We start from the raw sequence: 7,254 nt of genomic DNA, 5'->3' as shown, positions 1-7,254 counted from the left end.
CCTTTGGATAGGCATCTTCCTGGTAGGCAAGGACTGGGACCTTGTACTGAGAATGAGAAAAAATCATGGGTTTCATCGTTTCTATGGTTCTTTCTCCAACGGTAAGGTCCTCTCTATACGCCGGAGCCTTTTATTCATTTCCAAAATATGAGATGAGTATGTTATCGGTAACTTGTACGGTTTACCATCTCCAGCTCTACTCTTGAATCATTAAGTAATAAATACTCTCATTACAAGATCTATTAATACAGTAACGACATGTAATTCTGGGGTTGGCCAGGTAGCTGACCCTGTTGTTCCGTTCTCGCGGCAATATGAGCATAAACTTTATGCTTCTTCAATTTGCATGATTTCCCCGCTCAATGGATTGATGACCATTCGCTACCAATGAGGAATTGCTTTCCATCCCACATCAAGGTGATTGGATTTGCACCAATGGAAACCATAAATTTCATCCCCGGTAAGGTTAGATGATGGATCTTTACTTGATTACAGCGGGAAAATTCTTCTGTTATTCCGTTGTAAGAATTTCCTAGTCTGTTTAAGTTTCTGATCCAAACGAGTCGCACATACACCCTAGCACATACTCCTCTACGCTGAGGACATCCTCGAAGAGTAGGAGATTTTTTTCTATTCTCTATTGGCTGTCTTGCATTTCTAATAAGTTGTTGAATAGTGGGCATTCTAGCTGTATTGTATGCGGAATCAACTGGTTCGGATTGATCCTAACCATACCATATCAGGTGATTATGAAATGAATCACTTCCCCCCCCCCCCTTTTTTTTTTGAAAAGGAACAAAGAGATCACAATTTACAGTTCATTATAAAAATAAATTAAAAAGAGGATCTTCCGCTATGAGATCAACCTTCCGCTACGACATCAACAATGCCATAAGCTTTGGCTTCTGTTGCTGACATAAAAACATCTCTGTTCAGGTCCCGTTGAATTACCTCTCCGGGTTGGTCCGTTCTTTCTATATAACATCTGGTTATGTAATTGCGAAGCATCGTTACGTGTTTCAATTCGTTATGAAAATCTGCAGCCGATCCGTCATAATAGGAACTAGCAGGTTGGTGGATCATAACCCTAGCGTGAGGTAATGCTATACGTTTAGGCATTTCTCCCCCGATTAGGATGAAAGATCCCATTGAAGCAGCTACCCCCATGCATATTGTATGTACATCTGGTACTATTTCTTGCATCATTTCGAAAAGACCTACCCCTGGTATTACTGATCCAGCGGGACAGTTGATAAATGAAAAAATATCTTTATTTGAATCTTTTGCACTCAAATATACCATGAGACCCATGAGTTGATTTGCAATCTCGTGATTGATATCCTGAGCCAAAAAAAGTAATCTCTCTCGATAAAGTCGGTTGTATAAGTCGACCCAAGTTGCATCTTCATCTCCAGGGGCTCGGAAAGGCACTTTTGGAACACCAACGGGCATTTGTTTTAATGGAAAGAAGTGAAGCACTATACTCTAATATGGGAACGTAAAGTATATGAAGTTGTGTAACATATGAACTCTGGATGGATGGATGGTATAGGGGAGGTTTTGAACCTATCTGGAAATAGAGCTTTAGATGGATCAAAGATCCATGTAAAAGATCCTTCCATTATTCGAGTTGATAATGTAACGAATCACACTTTTACCGCTAAACTATACCCGCCACGATCTGATTGTAACATACGGATCGATCTTTTGTCCAACCAACCCATTTATATTTTTTTGAGTCTTTTCCGGATAACTTCGATCAGAGAACGATAAGCCCCATTCACTATTAAAATTATTAAAATTATTAAAATTATCAAAATTATTAAAATTATCAAAATTATTAAAATTATTAAAATTATTAAAATTATCAAGTATGAAACATTTTGTATAATTTGAGTCCATAAAGTCTTTTTTATCGGAACTGGGCCGATGGATCACAAATAGAGATTCCGTAAATTGCTTTAGAGTTGTTTTAGTTGCAATATTTAATTTCTGAAGGGACTCCATTTTATCGATAGGCAAGTTTATTGAAAAAAAAACTTGAGGAAACCAAGAATTCTTGTAATATTATTGACAACTTCCCGATCACTTTCATATTATAAAGAATAGATTGGTGGCCCCTATCGTCTAGTGGATCAGGACATCTCTCTTTCAAGGAGGCAACGGGGATTCAACTTCCCCTGGGGGTACCATTATCCATTCGTTAGGTATCCTAAATAATTTTCAATTACTGTCTTGTTCCTGGGTTGATGCCCGAGTGGTTAATGAGGACGGACTGTAAATCCGTTGGCAATATGCCTACGCTGGTTCAAATCCAGCTCGACCCAACCAATATCATCAATACCAATCTATCAGTATGGTTATATTCATGCTAATCATGGATGAAAAGATAATTGGTTATTTATCGATCCTCATATATCACTTCAATCATCAAAGTAGTATGATTGATAGAAAAAATTTCTATTCGATTAAACTCTTTCCTATCCATAACTTTATGGAACTTGGAAATGAAACACCGGAAGAATATTTAAAGCCTTTCACTCAAAATTGGTTGAGATTTCCGTATCTTTTACTATCTTTCCAATTGAAAAGATATTACAATCGGGATTTTGATCCCATTAGTTTAAATTCAGGATATGGCAAGAACACGAACAAGAAGGATGAGATTATCTCGAAGAATCAAGGACCGAGCGAAACTCATTCGGAAAATGATGAGAAAGATATCAATTTGAAGATCGATCATTATATGAATATATCATATAAAATATATGAAAATATATCATGAAAATTGACCTTTCAATTTAAATTGGTAGATTCCATTATTATTTTAATGTTTTTGTCGAGAGAATGGATGGATTGATTCAATTTGCAGCATATTTAGATAAAGAATATGCAGAGTTATCTATCTACGAGAGAAATGAATAAATGAAATACATAAGATGTCTTTCACATCACAATATATGAATTAACCCCATTGTTAAGTATGGAAGTTCCAAAAAAGCGTACTTCTAGATCAAAAAAAAATTCGTAAAAATGTTCGGAAGGGAAAAGCATATCGGGCCGCAATAAAAGCTTTTTCTTTAGCTAAATCTATCTCCACCGGTCATTCGAAAAGTTTTTATTGCATAGTCATTGATGATTCCTCTGGATCATTCGAATCAAAATTGACAGCAATTGATTTGGATGACCCGTAGCACAACACGAGCGAATATACGACACCACCCTCCAGGACCCTGGAGAACAGTGATGCAAAATCATTTTATTCGGGTACTCCCAAGGGTGGTCGTACGAAAAGGACACGGTCATTAATTAGTTCCACTACAGTACTTTCCTTCAGCCAATCTGGATAAATGATGAATTTATAAACCATTCTTCTATCCATTCTGCCTTCCCACTAGAAAGGGATTAGAGTTAATCCTTTTTTTTTAAGGATCCCGAATGAACTTCAGCATTACCATTATGCTACCGAAAATGTAGCATAATCTTATCAACATCCCAATCCATCCATTCCGATCCAAAACTAGGATTAATTTATTATTATTTATAAATAAAGAGAACCTATGGAATCACACATGGGGATGATATTATTTCATTATGGAATTGCTCGTGCATTTCGTAATAGATGCGCGTTATTGCTTTATGGCGAATAATTACTATAGTTTCAGATATCTTGATTCATTCTTCTTCTGTTTCTGCTCCTCCCAATGATTCATCCCCCTATTGGGTCCCATTTTTTCCCTCCTTTATGGTTGGATAAAAAGAAGTGCTCAATCCTTTAGGAGAACTAAAAGTAATCATCTTTCTTCGTATCTCTACCATTTATAATGCGTAATGCCCAAACCATTGTGACATAGATACATAAAAAGAGCTGACTAATCTAGTGCAATTTGATCCTATTGATGAAACCCCCTTCTACATCTTAGTAGCTCAAAATAGGATCAATTCATTCATTAACAGCTTATATATGGTAATATTAGCCTGTATGTAATATTATTGGGAGCTATAAATATATTTGGATGTCTACCCTAAAATTGGAAAGTCTAAATAATAATCATATGGGAGATCATGGATCATGGATTAGGACGAAATTTTTCCTATAGATGCTGTTTTTATGCCTGTTCGCGATGCGAATTATAGTATTCATTCCTATGGGAGTGGAAATGAAATACGAGAAGTCCTTTTCCTGGAAATATGGACGAATGGGGGGTTAACTCCTAGGGAGGCACTTTACGAAGCTTCTCGAAATTTGATCGACTTATTTATTCCCTTCCTGCATGGAGAGGAACAGAACATCGATGGAATGAACAATAAAAAAGGGTCTAATATGCTTCCCTTCCCCCTTTCGCACGTATTGACTGATACGGGGGAAACGAAAGAAAAAATAGCATTTCAACTTATTTTCATTGACCAATTAGAATTACCCCCCAAAACCTATAACTCCCTCAGAAGAGCCAATATACATACATTGTTGGACCTCTTAAATTACAGTCGAGAAGATCTAATGAGAATTGAACACTTCGGGAAGGAATCTGTCGAACAGGTATTGGAAGTTCTACAAAAACTTTTTGCAATTGATCCACCCAGGAATTAGTTTCGGGTTCATAAAATGGTTGGTTTCATTTCATCTCTTCATTTCCTTTACCCAAGTTCTTTTGGAGAGTCATGAGAATCTTTGACATATTTCTCTTTCGTGGAATATTCGAAAGAAATATCTGACAAGATGGGTATATCTAGGGAGATATAATTTGTCTTAAAGCAACTACTCCCTAGATATATGAATAAAAAATTTGAAATATTTTTATATTCGACAGTTGGATCAAATTGGATTGGAAAAGACCTAAAGTTAAAGATTCATCAATAGGCAACGCTGCCCCAATACCTAACCAAAGGGCTACTGCAGTACCGATCAAGGATACTGTTGTAGCTACTGGATGACGAAATGGATTCTGAAATTGATTCACATTCTCTAGAAAAGGCACCGTCAATGATCCCGCGGGTACTGAGCCCATTAAAAGGACACCTAATAATTTGTTAGGTACTGTACGAAGTATTTGGAATACAGGGAAAAAATACCATTCGGGCAATATCTCCAAAGGAGTTGCAAATGGATTTGCTGGTTCACCAATCATTGATGGTTCTAGAACCGCTAAACCTATTGTACATGCAATAGTACCTAAAATTACTACTGGAAAAATATATGAAAGATCATTGGGCCAAGTGGGCTCTCCATAATAATTATGTCCCATACCTTTAGCTAATTTAGCCCTTAATACAGGATCATTTAGGTCAGGTTTCTTTGTTATTGGGATAAGTAGATCTTTATGGATCTATCCCCCGAAAGAACCGAACATGCCAATTTTTATCATCCGGCTCGAACAATAACTGGAGGAAGTATATATCACTTATTTTTTCCCGTGATGGAAGACGAATTGGAAAAATAGGAACTAATAATGTCTATGATCATCCATCATTGGTCATTTTATTATTCCAGTTAAATGCTCATGACCCAAGTAAGCTCACAAATTCGATCATGATCGATATGCCTTTTGGACCATCTTAGTCCTTGTAATTTGTGTTTATCACCACGAATAGACCTCAAAAGTTTTTTAGCATACAAGGTATTGACTTGTTATTGATCTGGCCTCTCTCCTTCCTTAGATCCCTTCTTTCACTCCAATAGTTTTCCCACCGAAATGGATGCAAGGGAAATGGATGCATTTTCACACTATGAAAAGGAGAAGTAAAGTCATATAGTCCAATTATTGAATATATGAAAATATTGTCCCATTGTCCGGATCTCACGGAGCCCTTCCTGATTCGGATTCGATCATAGAAAGAATTCTCTTGGAACGGAACAAACTGACCAATGCCTTTCCACCCAGGTGCTAAACTTCCTATTTCTGATAAGGAAATTGGGACAGAGACACATTTTATCAGAAATATTTATGTGGTAGATCGGAGAAAGTATCTGCATGGCCTAATCAATAGTTCAAGTCACACACTCCCATAATCCATCTTCTCTGTCTGAGAATCTACTCCAATTATTTGTTTGTATTGGATGAATAATACTCCAAAATCGAAAGGAGAAATCCGAGGACCATATTTTCTATGGATATTTCCATTTTTGAATAATAAATATTCCTGGCGATGATATATTACTGTCCTTATTCGGAACAATAAGTTATGAATAGTTATTTTCAATCTATCTTTCCTCTCTATAAAGGACCTGGAATACCCTGCTTACGGATCATTAGAAAGTGCATTGGCATAAATACAGCAGTAAGAAGGGGTAATATGAAAGTGTGTAAACTATACAAACGAGTCAAGGTAGATTGACCCACACTAACACTTTCGCGTAATAATTCTACCAGAGGAGATCCTATTACAGGAATAGCCTCAGGCACACCAGTCACAATTTTCACTGCCCAATAACCAATTTGATCCCAGGGCAAAGAATAACCAGTTACACCGAAGGATACGGTCAACACAGCCAAAATTACACCTGTGACCCAAGTTAATTCACGGGGTTTTTTGAATCCACCTATGAGATAAACACGGAATACGTGCAGGATCATCATTAGAACCATCATACTTGCCGACCATCGATGAATTGATCGGATTAACCAACCAAAGTTAACTTCGGTCATTAGGTATTGAACAGAGGCAAAAGCTTCTGTAACGGTCGGACGATAGTAAAAAGTCATAGCAAAACCAGTAGCTACTTGTACTAAAAAACAAGTAAGTGTGATTCCCCCTAGACAATAAAATATATTGACATGAGGAGGAACATATTTACTGGTGATATCATCTGCAATCGCCTGAATCTCGAGACGCTCTTCGAACCGATCGTATACTTTATTGAGATAGGTAAACTGAAATTCCCCCTCTGAAAACCGTACATGAGAATTTCCCTTCATACGGCTTAAGAATCTCGGTCCATTCTTCGGTCCATTCTTTTGATAAAAAATTTCATTGAATAGAACCTTTTTCGGATTAATTGTACACTTTTATTTCGAAATAAACCAGGTATTCACCGAATCTGAACCAATCGTTTTTTTAATGTTGATCCCAATATGTTAAAACTTCCCTTCGATCCGGTATGAATCCCTGAATCCACCAGAGACATTCCAGTTATAGGAGAGCTATTTATGATCACGATAGATTTGATCCGCTCTTTCATTGTGGTCGTCCAATCATCTTGATCTTTCACATTAATTGTTTGGGTTTCATATCCAAATTGATCATTAACTTCGG

The 7,254-nt window shown here is 36.9% G+C and overlaps 1 non-coding gene across 1 annotated transcript; it reads left to right on the top strand.

The window, feature by feature from the left end:
• Positions 1-2,243: 2,243 nt before the first annotated feature.
• On the top strand, positions 2,244-2,327 carry TRNAY-GUA (transfer RNA tyrosine (anticodon GUA)). Its single transcript has one exon. It is a non-coding gene; the product is annotated as a tRNA-Tyr (tRNA).
• The last annotated feature ends 4,927 nt before the right edge of the window (positions 2,328-7,254 follow it).

This window comes from Pinus tabuliformis, chromosome 4_2 (genome assembly GCF_031772625.1).
Source record: "Pinus tabuliformis cultivar Carrire ecotype Pingquan chromosome 4_2, CPIR1, whole genome shotgun sequence".
Lineage (NCBI taxonomy): Eukaryota > Viridiplantae > Streptophyta > Pinopsida > Pinales > Pinaceae > Pinus > Pinus tabuliformis.
This window is presented reverse-complemented; position numbering and strand designations above follow the sequence as displayed.